General features: G+C 39.2%; 1 protein-coding gene across 9 annotated transcripts in view; it reads left to right on the top strand.

Moving 5' to 3' along the window:
- rbfox1 (RNA binding fox-1 homolog 1) overlaps nt 1-22,577 on the top strand; it is a 1,151,227-nt gene that overhangs the window by 900,462 nt on the left and 228,188 nt on the right. The window lies entirely within an intron of this gene.

Below are 22,577 nucleotides of genomic sequence, written 5' to 3'. Positions count from 1 at the left end.
GAGTGACTGCTTCTATTAGCCCTTATGCTTTAGGAAAACAACTTATTTTCAACATAAGAGTGATGGTCTTTACATGATAATGAAAAGCTGAAGTCAGTCGATCGATGCTGCACAATAATATGAGTGGATAGAAACTGAAGATGCATGCAACTCAGGCCAGCCAAAATAACTCCAGTACAGCTGCTCTGGTGATACATCAATGGATTTACAGTCTAGGACCAACTCCAGAATAAACATTAAATTTAAGTCTCAGAAACCATCCATACTGGGAATTTTCCTTCTCCCACTCTGCAGTGCAAGGTGGGACTGCCATTTATTTAGGATTAAATTATTTTCCAGTTGCCAAGCTGCACTTATTTCCCACTTAATCAGTGCAAGCAATTCAAGGTGAGAGTGTTCTCCATGATAAGTGTGCTTAATGTCCATTTGCAAAATCCAAACATATACAGAAAGTGAGGCAAAGAAAACTACTGGTCCAAAGTTAAAGAAACAGGGCTAGAGTACTGTAAAGTAGCAAGCTGCTAAGATTGTTTCTCCTTCTACAGGTGCTGCCTGACATCCTGAGTGTTTCCATCACTTTTTTTTTTGGTTATTTTAGGTTTCTAGCATCTGCATCATTTTGCTTTTGAACTAGTGTTGAATTCACGGCCATTTCTCTTTCTGGAATGCTCTCTCTGGCAGAACTTCCATTTGTTTCCTTTACTGGTTTCCACTTTGTTGGCTTCCACTCCCCTCGTCTTTTATCTGGATCTGCCAAGACTTGCTTCCTATGCAAAATATTTCCACTCCAATTCTAACCGAGGTTCTGCCCTTCACATTTTGGATTTTCCTCCAACCCCACCCCCACCTCCATGCCTACTTACCTCTCCTCCAGACCTAACTTCTGTCATCCATCAGCCTTTACCACCTTCTTCTACCCACTCCATCACCATTTATGTCACTTAATGTGTCTTGCCCTCCACCCAACCACAGACGACCCCCCACCCCCCCACTCCCCCACCCCCCAGTTCTCTCCTCCTTCACCATTTTTTTCTGAATTGTAAAATGTTGATTTTCTCCTCATCTGACAGAAGATTGTCAGCCTGAAGTGTTTTCCCTACACGGAGGCTGCCTGGCCATCTGATTATTTCTAGCATTTCCTGTCCTATTTCAGACTTCAGTACCTACAGTATTTTGCTTTTGGAACTGCTAAATTCATCTGTTGTTGTTGTCAGGGTTAATTCGGGTTAAACTGTAAAGAAATGAACCAGGCTGTCAGCCTTCAGAAGAAACCAGATGAGAGAAATGATGGATTTTTGAGCTAATTCAGAAGTCAAATGATGTATTCCCTCTCAGTGGGAGAATCATTATAAGGAGTTACGGTGCTTCATTGTACTTTTTGTGTTTATGATCCGAGCCTCAGGAAACCCTCCAACTACAGGGAAGTGGAGGTTGCTGCGTGGAAGAAGTAACTGCAGCCTTAGGGCCAGGGGGAACAGGGTTGCCCCTCCCAAGCAAATCTGTTAAACACACAGACTCCTCCCATTACCTTCTCCTGTCATCTCACAATCTCTCAGGTCTTCAATTTGCACTCTTCCTTCTCCTTATCTACAGCTCCCCGTGATGTTCTTCCCTCCTTCCCCTGCCTCTGCTCCCACTTGTGATCTCTTTCCTTCCTATTCTGATCCCTTTGGCCACTTGACATCTTTTCCCTCTTCTCCTGATCTTTCCAGCCTCCCTGCAACTTTCCAGTTTCTTCCCTAGACAGAATCCTTTCCCAACTTGTGGATTTACTCCCTCCCATCTCATTCATTCTATCATTCCTACCAGGCAGGTAAACAGTAAATTAACATTTAATTCTACCCAATAGTTCTTTATATTTTGAAAACAGCTGCAATAGTACTTTTTGGAAAAAAAATGATAGGGCTTACAATCAACAGCAATACACCTGAATTCGCTGTTGGCTTGTGGCATAAATCCACACTCAGCTCTGTTGGGCTTTATGAAGGAAAGCCATTCTGCTTCTACAGAGTGGGGCAAGAGCCTCTTCTGTACCATCATGGGATCATGTAGGGGTGAATCTCTCAAGTTCCTTTATTTGTTACCCCTTTTAATGTATCTGAAGAACGTGATGTTTTGTCTGTATGTATGTGTGTGTTTATATTGTGATCCCATTGGGCAGCAGAGTTCTGAGGTGTGCCTACTGCTCTACAATGCAACAGTTTCACAGACAATCAGCTTTCTCCAACAACTCAGACACTCAATGTGCACTGTCACAAGGACAGAACTGGTGATGCAAATAAAGTTACAGCTCTTTTGGATATATATGCTGTGCCTCGACAAAAACTTGAAGACATAACGTCCCTCCTCCACAGTTTCTGCAGCACTCCGTGTCCTCTGGTCCTCCCCAAGTCTCTGCTCCAACACTATCTTCTCTGCTCCCATGAGATCTCCAGTGCCTTCACAACCATTGACACTGTTTCCCAACCTCTACTACTCCAGTCCTGGGACCCGAGGCAAATCCATTTTTTCTAGGTTTTCCATTTGAAAAACTGGATACTTAAAAATTACAAAATGTAAAGGAAAGTGCAAGAATTGAAAAACAATTAAAATATTTTAAAGACATTCAAATTTTTTTTTAAAAGATCTGGATTAACAAACACTCACTTCAGTTGCACACAGCTATCTCCCTCTAATGATGTGAATGGGGAAGCAGTTCCTACTCCACTTCCAGGAATCTGTGTGTGGATTTCCACACCGATCTCCGCAGATTCCTGCTCCAGGTGAAGTCCAGCAAAACAGCAGCGAATTGCTGACAGCAACTCCAGAACTTCTGCGCTCACTCGCGTGTGTGTGTGGAAGTCCCAAAGTTGGGGAAAGTTATTCAGGGAAATGGCAGTCTTGGCAATATTCCTTCTTCCTACAAAACCCTGGCCACTAGGTTTAAAACTGTTCTGGTCTGCTGTTTATGCTTTTAACATTTGAGCACAGAGGAAGAAAATCTGGATCTTGCAGAAGTGGAGCAGGTTTAGTTTAACTTATAAGAGGTTTTAAGATAAATTATTAAATCTGACACTTGGATGTGTGCTCCAAGAACCATTGCCCTGCTAATAATTGCCAAAAGTGATATAACACACACAAATGATGTCAGCTTCCTGGATTTATTTTTTTAACCTTTCTATAGCTGAACTTATTGTTTTGGCACAGTTTTTAATCCATGGATCATAGCATTTTCTCAGTACTTGTGTTGGTACCTGGAAAAGGGACTGGAATCTTGGAGTTCTTCTCATGCTGCTTTGGAATCCCAGATTCCTGTGTGCACTGTCACAAGGACAGAACTGGTGAATTCCCATTGATTTTAGCAGGAATTCTGGCCTGCAGATTAGGAGGTAATTTTTTTTAAATATTATTTTGCGGTAGTTTAATGTTTCCAATTATTTCCATGTGTTTTTAATTTTACTCTTTAAAACTGCCTTTTTTTGTATTTTTAATGATTTACTGCATTATAATTGCGTTAAATGTCAGGAATATTTCCAAACTGTTAAAATCACTTGGATGTTCGATGGGAGATGAAGATCTACTCCCAGCTTTGCCTTGTCTCAGAGATTGTCGGGGTGCAGAGCATCAGCACAACACTGCCCAAGGTATGGTAGCCATTAGACTTCAGTGCTTGCCTGAAGTGTACAAGGGCCAGTGAGGTCAGTAGGGACAGATAAACTCAGGCAGCAGAGACCAAGGGTAGCAGGGTGATAACCTGGCCCATGCAATGCCAGGGGTTTTTCAAAAATCCATGTCTGCCTTTCACAAATTGCTGAACAAATATATTTGACATATTTTACTGAAGTAAACAACGCAGAAAACTTCCAGTGATTTGAAGAGATTTTCTTGTCATGAGTAGCGAAAGATATTAGGTCAATATCTGTGGAGTTTAGAATAATGGGGTGTGATCTTATTGAGACATATGAGACCATATGGGAAAATGACATGGTAGATGTCGAGATGTTTCCACCAGTAGAAGAATCTCGAATGAGGGGACATTGCTTCAAGACTTGGGGGCAGTTATTTAAAGCTGAGGTATGTAGGAACTTCTCACAGAGGGTTGTTAATTTCAGGAATTGTCTAATGCAGAGGGTTCTGGATCAATGTGGGTGTTTAAAGAAAAAGCAGGTAAATTTTTGAAATAACAGGAAAGTGAGGACTTTGGGAAACTGGTACAAAAGAGAAGATGAGGCCTGGGTCAGAGCAGCCAAAATTACATTGAATGGCAGAGCAGGCTTGAGGGTCTGAGTGGCCTACTCCTGCTCTTATTTTCTTATGTTCTTACATTCATGGGGTTAATTCATCCATTTTTCACTGAGGTTGTGGTATTCAGAAGAAAGTCATTGCTTCATGTCAAAAGATGGTTGTCAGTTTCAAGAGAAGTTTGGTTGAAAATAGTAAGATATAGCTGACGCTTTTTTGATCATATTTGATCTTTTTCTTATTCCTTTAAGATTGTTTTACACTGAGTATTCTGTACAATAGCTGTAATAACATTTTTTAATATGGTAGTTATCTATATTGAAAATTCCACCTCTGGTTTTACTTTATTGCAAGTGGTCATTGCAAGGATTAATTTTCATACTGCACCTGGATAAATGGGTGCTGTTTAGACAATGTATGAACAACCTAAGCTTTGCTCATGAAAATAAAAAAAAAACTACAGAAGCTGAAAACCTGAAATATAAACAGGAAATATGGGAAACTCTCTGCAGGTTAAGCAGCAGCTGTGGAAAGAGAAACAGAGTTAACATTTCAGGTCTGAGACTCTTTTGTCTGACAAAGGGTCATGCATCTGAACTGCTCATTCTGTCTCTGTTTCTATAGATGCTGCCTGATCTGGTGAATGTTTCTCAGTATTTTCTGTTTTTATTTAAGCTTCCCTCATTCTTGCCTGTTAGCTCCTCAGCACGTCTCCTTTCCTGAAAAAAATGCAACCAAAGATCCTTTTTTTCAAAGGAAGTCAGTCGGCTGGGGATTAGTGTCAGTCAAAGACCGAGTCTCAGAGAACATTGGGCTACAGGCCTCATCAGCAAGAGAGCAGCAGAAAGCAGTTGGGGTGCAAGAAGCAACTCTGGAGCTCAGGAATCACCTGTTTCCCTGACAGCAGTCCCAGTTAGGTCCTGGAAAAAGGGAGGTGAGGTGATTAATAAGGTTTGCATGAGACCTGGCGGTGGGCTTCCATGGATTTGGGATTAGGGCTCTTGATCCTTCCAGCTCCTCATTCAGGTTAGTCATTTTAAAGTTTTGCAAGGGCACATTTTGTTTATTTAATGTTGTTTCTGAAAAAAGTTTTTAAGAAGCTCAGAATGTGCATTTGCTCCAAGCACCTCTGAAGCTTCTTTGGAGAACACACTTGGACCTTTCTTTACAAATACTTAATGAGACAAAAACTAAATACAGCTGGAAATATCAGTCATGACTATTGGATGCAGACTTTTACAAAATGGAAATTTAGTTAGGAATTTGGTTAGATATCAGCCTAGAGTTTTTCTGTACTTCATTAGACATGTTCAACTGATGATATGCAATAGGCCAACATAAGCCTTGTCTGTGAGCAGCATACACCAATATTCTATTGTCTTCATGGCCCAAGACATCATATACTTAATAAATCAGGCCTTAGGTACACAAACAGCTACGAAGGCATTTCTTCTCGATAGTGTGGAGATAATGGAGATAAATAGGTAGGTTGTGGTTTGAGGATCAGAGGTCATGAAATAGCTTAAGGGTTAGTGACAGTCAGATTTTCAGTAAGGGAGTGGGAATATAAATTTGATAAATTGGCTCATTATTCTCACATGTACCAAGGTACAGTGAAAAACTTGTCTTGCATACCGTTCATACGAATCAATTCATTACACAGTACATTGTGGTAGTACAAGGTGAAACAAAACAGAATGCAGAATAAAGTGTTACAGTTTCAGAGAAAGTGCAATGCAGGGAGACAATAAGGTACAAGGTCATAACAAGGCAAATTGTGAGGTCAAGAGTCCATCTTATCGTACTAGCGAACCCTTCAATAGTCTTAAAACAGTGGGATAGAAGCTGTCCTTGAGCCTGGTGGTACATGCTTTCAGGTTTTTGTATCTTCTGCCTATTGGGAGAGGGGAGGAAAGAGAATGTCCGGGATGGGTGGGTCTTTGATTATGCTGGCTGCTTTATCGAGGCAGCAAGAAGTATAGATAGAGTCCATGGAGGGGAGGCTGGTTTCCATGATGTGCTGAGCTGTGTCCATACCTCTCTGCAGTTCCTTGCAGTCACGGGCAGAGCAGTTGCCGTACCAAGCCGTGATGCATCCGGATGGGATGCTTTCTATGGTGCATTGATAAAAGTTGGTGAGGGTCAAAGGGGGCATGCCAAATTTCTTTGGCCTGAGGAAGTAGAGGTGCTGGTGAGCTTTGTTGGCCATAGCATCAACGTGGTTGGACCAGGACAGGCTAGTGGTGATGTTCACTCCTTGGAACGTGAAGCTCTCAACCCTCTCAACCTCAACACTGTTGATGTAAACAGGAGCATTCTCCCCTGCACTGCCCTCTTCCTGAAGTCAATGACCAGCTCTTTTGTTTTGCTGACACTGAGGGAAAGATTGTTGTCATGACACCATTCCACTAAGCTCTCTATCTCCTTCCTGTACTCTGACTCATCGCTGTTTGAGATACGGCCTACAACGGTGGTATCATCTACAAAGTTCCAGATGGAGTTAGAGTAGAATCTGGCCACGCAGTCATGAGTGTATTGGGAGTAGAGTAGGGGGCTGAGGACGCAGCCTTGTGGGGCACCAGTGTTGAGAATAATTGTGGCGGAGGTGGTGCTGCCTATCCTCACTGATTGCAGTCTGTTGGTCAGGAAGTCAAGGATCCAGTCGCAAAGGGAGGTGTTGAGTCCCAGGTCTAGGAGTTTGGAGATGAGTTTGCTTGGAATTATCATATTGATGGTAGAGGTGTAGTCAATTAACGATAGTCTAACAAAGTTGTCTTTACTGACCAGATGTTCCAGAGATGAGTGTAGGACCAGGGAGATGGCATCCATCGTAGACCTGTTTCGGTGGTAGGCGAATTGCAGTGGGTCGAGGTTGTCTGGGAGGCTGGAGATGATGCGTGCCATGACCAGCCTCTCAAAGCACTACATGATGGTGAATATCAGAGCCACCAGGGTGTATTCATTAAGGAATGTTAACTTGTTTTTCTTAGGTACCGGGATGATAGTGGTCTTCTTAAAGCAGGTGGGAACCTCAGATTGAAGCAGGTAGAGGTTAAAAATGTCTGTAAATACCCCCGCCAGCTGATCTGCACAGGATCTATGGACATGACTAGGGGCACCAGATGCTTTCCATGGGTTCACTCTCCAGAAGACTTATCTTACATCTGCAATGGTGATTGTGGGTTCAGGTGCATTGAAGGCCGTTGGGAAGGGTGGTGACATTCCAATCCCCTTCTGTTTATATTGTGCATAGAATGTGTTAAGCTCATCGGGAAGGGATACGCTGTTGTCGGTGATGCTGCCTGACTTTTGTAGCCGATTATAGCATGTAAGCCCGGCCACAACTGATGGCTGATCTGGGACTCAATTTTATACTGGTATTGTCTCTTGGCATCCCTGATAGCTTTATTGATTTCTCACATCACCTGATTTGAACGCTGCAGTCCTAGGCTTTAGTAGGGAGTGGATCTCCCGGTTCATCTATGGTTTCCGAATTGGGAACACCTGGATTGTCCTCTTTGGAATAGATTGAAACCTTGAGGGTTGGAGATGTGATTGGGCCGTTCATGGGGGCACAACAGACATCTGGAATGAGGGTGCGTAAGTGTCGATCTGAGGTCTTAGTAAAAATTCTTAAGGAGCACCTACCCGCAGAATGATCTATACACTAGGCTCAAGGGCCAGTCCAGTCCCCTTTAAGTTGTGCAGAACCAGGCCTAACCTGTCTTGTGATCGTCTGTTTTATATGGGTGACCCACGCTGTTTGACATCATTGTGCATCACATGCATGGAGGATTTGGAACAAATCATAGGAGTCTATATCAACTTTACATTAAGTGCCCCATTGCATTCAGCAGTTGGCTTTTTAATTAAATTCCTTTGAACATTGCTTTATTCAATGGAAATTTGCTGATGAGAAATGGGTACTTTCAGAGATCAATGCAGCAAGGTATAGTTATAGTATGGGAATTCCCTTGCATCATCTGCATGTCTACTTACTTACTGTGGTCCAACAACGTCCTACAAATGTTATATTACTCCATTGATTCATTTCCTATGCCGGCAAGATGACTTAAATGAGATTTCCCAAATTAAGCATCAAGTCATTATAATCATCGCCCCATCTTGCAGTCAAAAAACTGCCATGAAATTGTTTCCAGAAAATTTACATGTGAAGTAAGAAAAAATAATAAATGAATTTGGTATATAGCAGTGCATGTATTAATGAATTCAGTAAACCTCTCTTATGCCCTTATTATGATCAAAACTTACAAACATTCACAAGCTGAAAGCCATCTCAAGTAATCTGCCTCAGGCAGACTTGTCTTTGCATTCACGTTTGTCTGTTATTGTAAATTTGTTTGGGAATGGGGACTAAAAATAATGCAATTCAGACCTCTGATACAGGAATTCATTGCACTTTCAAAGTATTTCAATATTGTGTTATGGTCTAAAAGCTTCATTTTGTTCAAAGGCAACATTATTATGTTGTGTTATTTATTTTTATCCACTTTTATAGCATTCTGCATTGTGGTTTGTTGAGCATCATTCTTGTAAATTTCATATGGTGAAAAATCAGTTCTACAAAACAGCTGGGGAATTTTGCACTTGAAAGCTTTAAGGCTGCAAAGCATGACTTGTGGTAGCTACATAAAAAGGTACTTTTACCAACATAACAATGAAAGAGACGTCTGTATACCACGGACTCATAAACCAGGCAGTCTGAGTTTCATTCCTAGTCCCGATGACATTTAACCAGGGCATGTCTGTCAGTTTGACATTTGTCACCTGATAAAGATAGAAAGATTTAAACCAGGAAGAGTTTTATTCTTGAATGTACCAAGAGCATCATATGATAGGTTGGTGGAGAAATGCCATTGAGTAATGTGTTAAGGGAGGAAGTCCGCTGGCAGTGTTATACATTTAGCTGCAGATATTCTGGGGGAGCTGTAATTGCTTATCCATGAAATAGGTGCCCTGGAAAGATATAAAGACAGAAAATATGGAGTCTGTGATCCACATTATTAATTATGACATCAAGATTTTCTCCAGCACTTCTGACATTACCCTTGTTGGAAACAGCAAGAACGTAATTATCATAGCAACACCTCCCAATAAAATCAATGGGGATCACAATTTACCTGCATTTAACCTGTCTTCATTTTGCTTTTACTTAATAATGGTACTGGTGGCCTGGAAATGATGAGATTTATTGACTTTAAGTGCATTCTATGATTACAATTAAATGAGATGCAAACACATTTGCCAGTCAGGACCTTTTGAAAGACCAGATTGTTATGTAAATAAAAAGGATTATTCATTAGCTTCCTTTCCTTTTATATAATTATTTTTAACAATATCTCTTTTAAATGATTTATAATTGCTATGAAGAATAAAGATGCATTGCAGTAGCACCAGATACACTTGCACAAATAAACTGGGATTGGGGGTGCAGCAAATGGCCTTGTTTCTGAATACTAGGCCCCAATGTCAAAACATTGAACTGCTCTCAGGTGACAGTAAAAGCAGAAACTTCTGGAAACAGGTAACAGTAATAGAGGGAGATCATAGTTAACATTTAAGGTCAATGTTATCAACAAAACTCTAAATCACACTGGCTTAGACTCTTCCCTTGCATTAAAGTCAACTATTCTGTGCCTAATAAATACAATCTTATGAACCTGTTGGAGGCTAAAATTTTCAATGCATAGCAAAAAGATAGTCCTTTCTGCTCTCTGAAAGGAACATTTCCCATAATGATCTGCCAAGCGAGGACTTCCCTTCCAATGCCCAGTGCTGCCGGGCATTATTGCAAAGGATGTCCACGAGTTGTGATATTAAGCTGATGCAACAGGTCAGGAATAATTTTTGGTTAACAGTATTAACAACATATAGAGTGCTTAACAGGGTTAGAACAGATACATGCAATTAAAGTAGAAGCTGAATTATAAATAGACTTACTGTAGGAATATTGAAGGATTTATATTGTCGGTGACAATATAAAGGGAATAAGAAAATTATAAACATTTTTTTGGCCAGATAATTTGCTAAGCAGAAGTTATGCCATTAAAAAATCACTTAAGTCTTCAGATAAAAGAGAACATTTTCAGAGTACTTTGCAGTGGGTCAATTTGTAAATACTTAAAATTCACGTCAGTTTAAGGAATCTCGGTTTGATTCCGCTAGAAAAGTCTGAAGTTGTGTTGGATCAAACTCTGCTGCAAACTTTGGGATTTTCTGCAATAACTAACATTTGTGCAAATATTCCAAGGCTATCAACAGTTTATGGAGTAACAGCAGCCATCATTAGTTCTGTGATATCAGAATTTTTTTTTCTTTCCATTAACAATAGTCCTTGATGCTTTCCTATTTGGAACCTTATGCAAGTTAATTAATAAACTGAAAATAGGTTAAAACCAAAAATAAGGACCCATAAATTGTATTACATAGAGCATTGTGTGCAGTCTGCAACAGAAAAGGTTCAGAGGGATATGGGCCAAACACAGGCAAATGGGACTTGCTCAGATAGACACCTTGGTCAGCATGGACCAATCCGGCCAAAGAGCCTGTGTATGTACTATTTGGAAAACTGATTGTGTTAATTGAATATTTCATAGATCCTTCATATGTATGATGAGGTGATACAACAAGGTTACCGGATGTGCAATGTGTTTCCAACATCGTGCAAGACAAATTTAGACACCATTTCCTTACATTTTAAAAGTTTGTGGGCAATGCACAGTGTGGCCACTCATGCAGAAGGATGGCATCACAAGACAATTGAGGCTGTCTGATATAGGTTCAGGCCTTGCAGTCCAATGCTGGGAAGCAACATCATTTTAGCTAAACACCTTACCTCTCTAGGTGGCTCTGCCAATTGCAACCCCAACCCCACAAATAGATTACAACCCCACCTGCTCCATTTTGTCAGATATGATTCCTAACCCATCAGACTTACAAGGTCTCAACCTCATAAGAGTTATGGAGCCATAGAGTTGTGCAGCACAGAAACTGGACCTCCGGCCCACCATGTCCATGCTCACCTTTTTGCCCACATTAAGACCGTATACTACTGTACCTTGCCTATTTCCTTGTACCAATTGGTACCCCAACATTTACCCCATGTATTATTATTTCATTGTTGTACATTAATGAAGTTCATAGTAAATTAAGTGATATTTACCAACAAGGAAGCTTTTGAAATGCACATATTTAAAAAAATATTTCAAGAGCTTTCCCCAGTGATTGAAATCTCATGGTTAAGATGAGGTGGTCCTGGCACTACTAAGGGCAGGACCTGGTTCAAGCAAATTGTACCTTGAAAGAAGACCTTGGGAAGCTAGAGCAGAAAAAGTTTGAAACATATTTTACCTGTTTTACTGTGCCTGTATGTGCTGCTGGGAAAACTAACAGATGCAAGCTGTAGTCTCCTCCCCAGGTTTCCAGGCTTTTGTTCAATGAAAGTGATTGTGCAATCATGGCGATACTAAATTATATAATATTTGGCAAATAATTTTTGCCAGAAATGCTTTCACTTGTGATTTGAAAGATCGAAGGCTAACTTTACATTTTAAATTATCAGCTCAGTGCCTGTTTTTAATTGATGATTGCATGCAAATAATATTTCAGATCTCTTCCTGATGTCTGTTGCAAATCTATGGAGAATGAGCAGGTTAGCAGATTGAATCTGATGTATAAACCAGCGTATTGTTTTTTAATGAGCTCAATTATGAACTTGTAGACAGGTAATGCAGGAATAAAAGGCTCCTTCCAACTGGGAGAATTTGTACAAAGATCAGGCAATCAGTAGACAGTGGCACAGCTGTCTGGAAATCAAAATGAGTTGACATGTATCCCAGATCATTAAGTTGCCCTCTGCAGTGAGCCAAGTGCAAATCCAAATTTTACAGTTGAGTAGCAACATGTCACCATAAGTAAACTTGCATCATGTGTTTTCCTTTCGGATGGTCCTTTCCTTTCAATGGTCAGAGATTTCCACAGATAGAAGGGTGCATATTTCTGTCCAACATAAAACACTTAGTAGAATGATAATTGCTCCTTCACTAGACAAGCCATTGTGTAAACAATTCATTCTGAAAAGAACAAAGTTGTCTAATTCTGTATGATTTTTTGAAATTGTCATCAAAGTAAAAAGTTCTCCTGAAAATGTAAATTTGATTTAATATTATGTAGGATTTCAGACTACAGTGCAAACAGAAAAAATATTATAAATTATGACATGTAATAGTTATCAAAAGTAGTGCATCATTTCTGCATTGATGCTAATTGCTATTGTGATAATCTGGAGCAGAAACGTTTGACCTATTGCTCCTTATGTATGTGAATGTGTCATTTACTTCAGAGAGACACAAGAGATTCTGTAGATGCTGGAATCTGGAGTAACACACACAAAAATGCTGGAGGAACTCAGCAGGTCAGGAAGCATCTGTGGAGGGAAATGGACAGTCGACATTTTGGGTTGAGATCATTGAAGGTCTGGACCGAAGCGTCGACTGTCTATTTCCCTCCATAGATGCTGCTTGACCTGCTGAGTTCCTCCAGCATTTTGTGCATGTTGTCATTTACTTTATCCTGCTTTTGTGACAACTGCAGCAAAATCATATCATAGTTGACCCAGTAAGGAATGATTTCTTTTCTATTAGAGGTATTATCATTCATCACTTAGCTGGTGGTTTATGAATTACTATGTTGGAGATTGTGGTCAGCAAGACCAATCTCTAACCAAGCTGAGCTTGTTGCAATGAATTGAAGTATATCTCAGTATAAGAAAAGTAAATAGATTTATTTTCAGTATAAATCTGATGTTGAATAATTTATCCTAACAAGAGCTTTAACCAGACTCAGATGCTAAGCAAAAGCTCATTTCCTATTTTGGACGGAGAGCGATGAGTGTTCTTCTGAGAATGAAGTCTAACTCTAACTAAGATCCAGCACCTTCAAGCTTCTAAAATCAAATGGGAGCTTAGGATCATGGTAATCCATCTCAAATCCATTGGACAGTCAAAGAACATGAATTAATTTCATGACCAGCTCTAGGCTGTTGAAGCTTTCAGAATGGCCACAGACAGATTCAGCCTTGTCTGCTGCCTAGAGTCACTGACCACAGCTTCCTACATGTCTGCACTTACTTGGGCTAGATATAGGGGTCTAATCTCATTGGCCATTGTACCATTGAATGAAGTGACAAGGTATGGATGGCAACTAGACCATGAGGTGGTGTAATGCAGAGATCCCGCCCCAAAGCTCGAACAGGCTTGGATAGAAGTCCAGGGGCAGAACCTTACATCCTGTCAAATTGGCTGATTTTTAAATAACTCTAGCATTCACTTAAAACTATTAAAATTAAAATAAATAATTGAAACAAAATATTAAGTTATTAAAAACAAAGAAGAATTAAAACCTGTAAAGACATTTACAAATAATTAAAAACAAAGTAAAATGTTGATAAAAGTACCTTTTCCTTTGCCTCTTAAATCTGCAGGCTGAGAATCCTTACAGAAATGTTTAGAAACATAGAAAACCTTCAGCACAATTCAGGCCCTTCGGCCCACAAAGCTGTTTCTACCGATTCACCCTGAAAACAGAACTGTGATAGTGTAAGATATATCAATATACATAAGATATACCTTTAAGAAGTGCAACTCATATATGTTAGCTTAAATATTGTGACTGTTCTTTCATAGTCACTGTTCAGAAAGGTCACTGATCCTCTTTGCTCTCAGAGTATTAGAGGCCAGTGATTGCTCATATTAAAGCCTTTTGATATAACAAGCATGAATAACAATATCGTCCGCAGTGTGATATAATTCTCACAAGAAGGAATACTGCCACATCAAATCCCTGGTTAACTAGAGTGCTGAAAAAATGAGTTCAGAATCTTTAGATATACCAAGTGACAGCATATTAGTCCACTGGTAGCCATTTGGGACCAATTATTGTTGTTAATTGGAGAGATAAAAGTCTTCAATATGAACCTCAATGTAATTGTGAAAATTGTTTGAAATAGTGAAATTTTTCATCAGCTGTGTGAACATGTCACACACTTCCATTTATCATCCAGCAAACTGTTTGAACTTACATGCCCGATCTCAGTGGAAGATTAGACCCATTCTCTTGAATGTTTCAGCAGCTGATGTACATCTTTCTTCTGCCTCAATAGATCATTAATGCTGTTGGACAAAATTTGTTCTGCATGTAATGTACCTATCCAGATCCACAGACTCATTATTCCTGGTCATGCTTTCTCCACACATACTTTAGAGCACGTCATGATGTAATCATAAGGGAGACATCAGTTTATGTCCTTTGTTAAAAAAAAAGCAACATTGCTCTTTGATTGAGAAGAACTGGGGAGTCTGCAGTGCTCTTTGTTATTTTTGACCAATTTAAAGTTCCACTGAACTGTTAAATCTATGACTGTGAAGGTTATTTAAGTTTTTAGTTATTTGTCAAGGCATGATATCTCACAACAAGTCTCAGAATTTCTACAGTCACCATGTGTCGTACAATTTGCTGCCTGTATACTGTGTAAAGTCCCAGAAGCAGTGAAAATGTCAACTTCTCTGAAGATCTGAGAGATAACACTTCTTAGTGTATAGTGTTGTAGGACATATCCCTATTCTCCCCGCTATGATTTTTCATCTGTTAGCACCAGGGAATGCTGTTAAACTCAGCTAGTGTTAAAAATAAGGGAAAACACATTTCCAGAGAAACAACAGAATACTCTTATAGTGTAGAAAGTGGATTTAAAATTATTAGAGGATTAGACATGGTTGGCAGAAACAGACTGCAGAGGGTCCTTGGATAACAGATTAAATATGTTATTTAAATCAGAGGGCAGGAGACACATCGATGAACAGTAGAATTGTGTTGTGGACTTGCTTTATAAGACTGGTGTTTGAAATAGAAACTGTGGCTGGGCATTTCTGCAATGCGGTTCCAGGCTGTTATCAAAACTTCACACGATGCTCTGTAAAGACTTGTTTATGTGAGTAAAATGAATAAATAGACTTTCTATCACATATTCATTGCAGATATAATGGCAGAGTGGAGCATAGGTCTGCAGAGATTCCCAGTCCATGTCACATTCAAGATTAGATAGAAGGATGAAGGAAGTGAAGATGAAGAAAATAACCAGCAAGATGTGGGGAAACAGTGACAACGTGTCACAGAGAGAGTCATAGAGCAATGGATACAGGCCCTTTGGGCCACTAATTTCATGCTGACCATTAACCACTCATTTACACTCATTGATCCCATTTTTTATTCTCCTTACATTCTCATCAACTCCCCCTAGAGTCCGCCATGCTATTGCGATTAGGATTATTTGCTCACGAGTGATAAAAAGCAAGGTGGACCTTCTGAGTCAAATTGCCTTCAACTGCATTATAACAGCTATGAGAAATGATATCTTCAGCATGAGCACAAGGCAATACCTCAGCTTCAAAATCGCCAAATTGGTGCCGTGAGAGTAATCAGAAATTATGCCATTCGTAATGAGGTCACTCACATAAAACGTAACCAGTTTTAAGAGAAGGTGATCCATACAGCAAAGTTATCCAGTCTTAGTGTACTTACAGCAGATGTCCAATATCTTGTGAAACAACCAGTAGTGACAGTGAAATTAAACACAGAAAATGTTGGAAGTACTCAGCAGGTCATGCAGCGTTTGAGGAAAAGGAAACAGAGTTAATGTTTCAGGTCAATGACTTGATTCCTGGTGTACTTTCTGCGTATTTCAGATGTCCAGCATCTACAATATTTTGCTTTTTGAATGGTGATGGTGCTGGGAGTTCAAACCACAAAAACGCATGCAATTCCATAGTGTGTTGCATGTATATCATTGCATTAAAATGTGAAAGTAAAATGACACTAGTTTAAAGTGGCGCAGATTGGTTTTCAATGCCTGATCTTGCCAGAGCATCTTCTTAAAAAAAACACATTCAGCCAACAAATAGTCTAGTTGAGATCATTTAAACAAAATAATGTCTTAAGTGCTTCTGTTAGTAAACAGCCGCCAGCAGGTAGTTAACAGATTGCTGAAATGAACCCAGTTTACATGAAGGGTAATTCCTACTGTTCTCAATACGAGTCTGCAGAAGGCCTTTATCTTATTTAGTGTTGGGCCTCTTTGAATATCTATGGTCTGTTTGAGAATACGTTGTTGTTTAATGAACAATTTTCTGTCTGTTTGTTGCTTTCAGTTCCAAGAAGTTTGAAATAATGAATACAATTTTAGCCTTAAGATGAAACTGCTGTATAATATGTTGTCATTAAAGATAAATAAAACATGTGGTTAATGGCTTCACTGTCACTTAGTAGCTCACTGCTCTTCCTCGTTCCCTCTCATGCAATCATTCTGTGCCAGATTTTTTTTTGGTTCAGTAGTCAAGCCCATCCTCTTGTTTGCCTCCAGATCTCAACAGCATTCTGTTTACTCTGATGCAGCCTGCCTGACTGGCTCCCCAAAGATGAAATCTGCTAACTGAACTTGACAGTTTCCAGTCTGTCTCCATATGGCAGAGACTGTGCTGAAACCTAGGAATCTGTTAGGGACGAAGAGGCCTCGACCCTTATTAAGATGGCAGAAATTACATGCAAGTTGAGTTCAAAGGGCCCTGTCTTCATTTTGCTGGTCGACCCAAGGGATTGGTTAAAGGTTTAAGTGAATTAAACATAATTTTCAGCACATCACAAAATAACATTACCATGTGATGTTTGACAGTCTCAAATCTAAAGACAGCTATACATTATTTTAAAGGTCTTTTTTAAAATTAAACATTAGTCCTTCAATTGGCAATATTTGTTTTATAGAATTGAATTCACACAGATACATTTGAACATATTTCCGACACAAATCTTTATAGTCATCCTATTTGTGCTCCATAAAAATAAGGATTGAAAAATCCATTGTAGCATTTAACTGTATTACATACCAAACTGTATCACATACCAAACTGAAAGCGATTAAAACCACCATCTGAAAAAATTGGTTAACATTGACATTTAGTTCACATAATCAACATTTTATATTTCAAATGAAAGCAAACACAAGGAATTATAGTATCACTTCATAGCAACCACAGCATTCAATTGTGTCACTGAAGTTTGTTGAACATGATTTCATCCACCTGATAGTGCAATCATGTTACTTGTTTTCAATTAAAATATTCATCTTTTATACAATGCAAATGAAAATGGGCCAGATTTCGCTGGACCCAGAATCATCTCCTGCAATCCCCTGACACCCCCCCTTACCTGGTCCAAATGGGGAGGGATGATATTGTGAGGTCTTCTGAACCTTAGTGCAAAGGTCCCACCCCCAACAGACCTCAACACTTGGAGTTGGGTCCTCGCCAACTGTAAAGTCTGTCATTGAATTTAAGAGATTTTTGCCTCCTAATTTGTAAGCCTCAAATTGCCTTTGCAATTAATGAGATTCTAAAACTGCACCCTGATGTTGGACTGAGACAACCTCCCTGAATCTGTCAGTGTGTCCCAGACTCTCAGCATGTGCATGAAGTCCAGGATTTGCTTCAGTTCATCTGTTGAACACCAGCAGTTCCATTTGGAGCAGTCAACTACAGCCATAAAGGTTCAGCTTGATGTTCATCAGTGCTTCTGTTATACAGGTAGTTTTGTTGAAAAATCTTCCCTCCACCACTACATTGTATTCACATATCAAGTGAATACACAAAGATACTGAGAAAAAACATACACTAAAATATTAATCTGTACATTTTGTTTGGGATTGATAAACCATAATTCAGCAATGGACATATATAAGAACTACAACAATTCTGTGTTTCCAATTACTATAACACATTAATTTCTGAATATTTTTAAACAGGTAAAATAGTATAAGTGAATAGTCTATTTCATTTCATACAACAAAAATATTCTTCTTGTTGACTCATAATTATAAATCACAAATGAATTTATTTCAAAAGTTATATGTACCTGAGTACTTTGGAACTGAGGAAGGTTACAGAGCAATTACCACTTCATGCATTGAACTCCTATGCCTTTTCCTAGTAGATATTATACATGAACGGGTGCAAACTTGCATGGCAATGAACATCCAAAATAAACTTGATGCACTATTTAATTTTTGGTTTCCCGGAATCCCTAATAAATTCAGTAATAAGGAAGTATTTATTTAATTCTTATTATGACAGAAAACTAATAACAAAATAAATTTCAAATGTTTACAATATTTTAGTGGCAGGTCTGCATGCATCTAAAGAGAGAAAAAGGTGGATTAATATTTTGGATGTGGGGCTGGTTAGAAGAACTGGAGGATAATTGAGCCCCGTTACAGAATGGAACAAAACCAAAGGACTTTATAAAGATATAGCATTTGTTTTTACTTATTTTACCTAAATATACTTGTAATGTACATGGTGATAATCAAAGGCTACCATGTTTCTTGGAGATTTTCATAAATTGAGGCTCTAATGGTGATGGTGTCCACATAATACTAATGTATTTATTGTTAAATTATGCCCCTTTCTACATGACAGATATCCTTCCTCACCAGTTAGATGCAGAGCGCTTTTATAATTCAGAATTCTCTACTTAAGCTGCAGGGCATTGCTGTGAATAAAGGTATGGAGAAAAATTGATTTGGCTCATGTACTGGCATATGTTCAGTTCTCTCAGTGCTTGGTGCAGTTGCTGCTGTACTCTTGCATCCTCAGTGTGAAGAATACATACATCTGTTAGAATTAGTGCAATGCGTTATTTTTGAAGAAAAACAAAAATAAATTGGTACAGCTCAGAATTAGAAATGAATCCAAATTTTGGATGAAGATGATTATGTGAAATAAATGCATGTAAATTATCAATACAGAATTATCTAAACTGAGAGATTGGCATTAGATCAAACAGTTTAATTGAGTACAGTTGAACGTATTTTGCCATCTTCTGTGCAAACTTTCAACAGTCCGGATGGTGTTGTGAAAATAAATTTGATGAAATATAATCTCTCTGCTTCCATTCCAAAACTGGAGTGGAGCAAGGTATTGAGCCTTGAAACTTTGGTATTTACCACAGGAGAGTCCTCTTAGTATTCTAGTCCACAAGTATCATTCAACCAATATCTCATCACTTGCTTTGGTACTGTTTATGGAAGATTGGAGTTTGTCACTTTTTTTAAAAATTATTTTGTTGGGGATCTGGGTGTCATTGGAAAGACCAGCATTTATTGCCCATCCTTAACTGGCCAATCCTACTTGGCCTTGAGAAGGTGGTAATGAACTGGAAGTACTCCTACAGAATTGTTGGGTAGGGAGTTCCAGGATTTAGATGCAGCAATGATGAAGGGCCATTGATATGTTTCCAAATCAGGATGGCACAGGATTTGGAGGTGAACCTGCAAGTGATAGTCTTCCCATGTACCAGCTGCCCTTGTTCTTCAGGTTTGGGAATTGCTGTCACACTCGACTAGGTGAGTAACTACATTGCATTTTATAGATGGTTAAAAAAATGCATTGGTGGTGGGAAAAATGAATATTTTGGTTGGTCAAGGATGAAGTCAAGTGGGCTGCTATGTCCTTGCTTGTGTTGAGTTTCTTGAGTCGCTGGACCTGCACTTATCCAGGCAGTGGATGATGTTCCATCACACGTTTGACATGCCCAGTAGATGGTGGAAAGGCTTTGGGATGTCAAGAGATGGCCTCATTTACCTGCGTTCCAACAAAGCAGATACTTTAAAAAGTGCTTAGTTGATTATGATGCTTTTAGAACAACATGAGATGTTGGATGCCAGTCTCCCATTATAAATGTTCAGATTTCTCCACACTAGTTGGCAATATAAATCAAGACTAGTGGGTACCATTGCACTTGAATATTTGTAGGTTGGAGGTAAGGGGGAAATGATGTCTAACAAAGAGAGATCTTTCTTTTAAGCTTTGACTTGTCCTAAATGCTTTAAAGACCTTCAGATTAGAAGAGTTTTAAGGACATTGTACAAGACTTATGGCTGCTGTTGTACCCTGGTTTTGAGAAAAAGCTGGAGGGCAGAGATCTTTAGCTTGGGTGCATTGATCCTAAAGCTCTCTCTCCATCCAATGTAGATGAAAGTCTGTTTCCACCACCAGGGAAAGCCCCAGATATACTTCAGTGATGTAAATGGTAATGTGGTTCTCTATGTTTTTATGTACCTCTGCAGGGAAGGAATAGCATGGATCAATAAACGCTCCTGATACTTTAGTGTGCATTGGCAATGGATCTTTGTTCACATATTGTGCTCTTAGCTGCCATCTTTAGGTGAAGTACTTTGGTTGAATGATTATCTTTCAGACCAGCATAGTTCTGCATTGATAAAGCAGTAATGTCAATGTCCCATCTGAACAATAAGGGTGCCAGGAAAGAACTTCCCCATGGGCCTCACCCTACAGACCAGGGCATCATCTGACAGAGAATGCTCACATAATGGCATCTTCTGAATAATGCCAGCTGGAAAACCTGATCTGAAGACTTGCTGGAAAGTAATGCGGGAGCACATCCAGAATGCCCTGCACTGCAACATTCCATCTTAAATCCACTCCATCTGAGTGACCACTGGTGCTGGCCGCATTGCTGCATATCCAATGTCATCTTTGAGATGGGCCACACCATATGTCCATTTACAAAGATTTGGTTTAAAAAACTTTTCCATTTCTGGAAACAACCAACATTCATGTCATGAACACAAGCCCACTATCCAGATGGCAGGCGAGATGGGATATCTCTTATGCAGGGAACGAAAATATGTTGTCACTAACCCCAGAGGTCCCACACAGACATTGTACAAATCTCAACAGAATTCACACTGCCCATGGACATTCTGGCCACCTGTTTCACAAATGGAAGGTGCCAGATATCTCAAAGTGCAAAGTGGTCACAAGTCCCAAGCCATGACACACATCACACAAAACTTGGCCAGTTAAATCTGTTGCAGGAGGCATTTCTTTTTTCCATTTGGTGTGCCTTGAGGCCATTGTCCTAATTGACAGACTGGACATCCAAATGTGAGGCTTTTCATGTCACACAAAACAGAAGAGAGATCTTTGGTATCAAGCTTTTTGAAAAAAATCTTATACAATCAAGCAGTAGATTCATAAAATAATAACTGGGAAAAAATGGTGAACTTCTGCAGCTACCCTGCTCGCTAGCGGCTGAAAGCACTTGTAGTGATGTTTAATTAAACAAGAGCCATAACAGGAGGAAGACTTGTGAAATGGCCATAGAGCTAATCCTCCAGCCTTGATAGCTGTCCCTGTGTGATTGTGATTGATGAGGTGATTGTTCTTAACATCTTCATTTGCATCCTTGCCTAATACCCGTAGGCAGAGGTGCTTTGTATTACGAGATGAGAATTCACTGTTTCTGCAGGCTAATGTGGTAAAGGAATGAAGAAATTGTGAAGAAGGATTGAATGGATGATCAGGGTGAACACATTAAGCAATTGTTTTTTACAGCCTGCAAGTAATCTCTAAAATGATGTGGCTTTTGCAGCTGCATAATCCAGCACACCTCCTTAAAAGTTTTTTTTTGTGCTTTTTTAAAATTTCATCATTTTTAAACGATAGCAAAAACCAACTTTGTGTTTCTTGTTTTTACAAAATGAGTCACACTTTATACAATGATTTATATTTTATACAATAAATATTGTGTCACCAGGTCTTGGAATATTAATAGGAACAATAATCAATGAAGTGAAGCAATATTTCACAAACATCAAGTTGATATATCGAACCAACAATTCTGAAACACCAATATACACATCTGAAGTCTTTTGTTTAATTGTTGGGTCATTTTTAGAAACACACAAGTCACAAGCTCTGTCACATAATGTTAGCCTCAGGCACTCCCTGCTCAGGCATAGCATTATCCAGATGCAAAATAAATCTGCCTGTCCATTACCCCAACAATGTGCCACAGCCCCAGATTTAAAAGAGAAACCAACTATATCAATACTTACATTAGGTACCTTTCTGACTTCTACCAGAGAGACAGCAATTAAATACCAATTAAGGGCGTTCAGATCTAAACTCATTTTACACAGGTGCCTTCCTGACAGCTGAGAGTTCCACTGCCAGATATAATTTGTTTCTATGTTTACACACGAGTGCCCTCATTTAAGTTTACAATCTAATTTTAACTAATTTTACTTTTACTTTAAAGGAAACATCACATTAAAGATAAATAGACTTTCACAAGTAGGGTGTGGTCACATTAGAAGCTTAAAGCATATATTCTGATTTTTAGATATAAATGTAAATTAACTGAAAACTAAATAATTGCCTACAGAAACCTTAACTGAATATATTGAGTGAAACAGGTCTATAATG

The sequence above is a fragment of the Pristis pectinata genome, chromosome 8 (assembly GCF_009764475.1).
Source record: "Pristis pectinata isolate sPriPec2 chromosome 8, sPriPec2.1.pri, whole genome shotgun sequence".
Classification (NCBI taxonomy): Eukaryota; Metazoa; Chordata; class Chondrichthyes; order Rhinopristiformes; family Pristidae; genus Pristis; species Pristis pectinata.
Note: the sequence above shows the minus strand (reverse complement) of the source record. Positions and strands in the feature narration are given on the sequence as shown.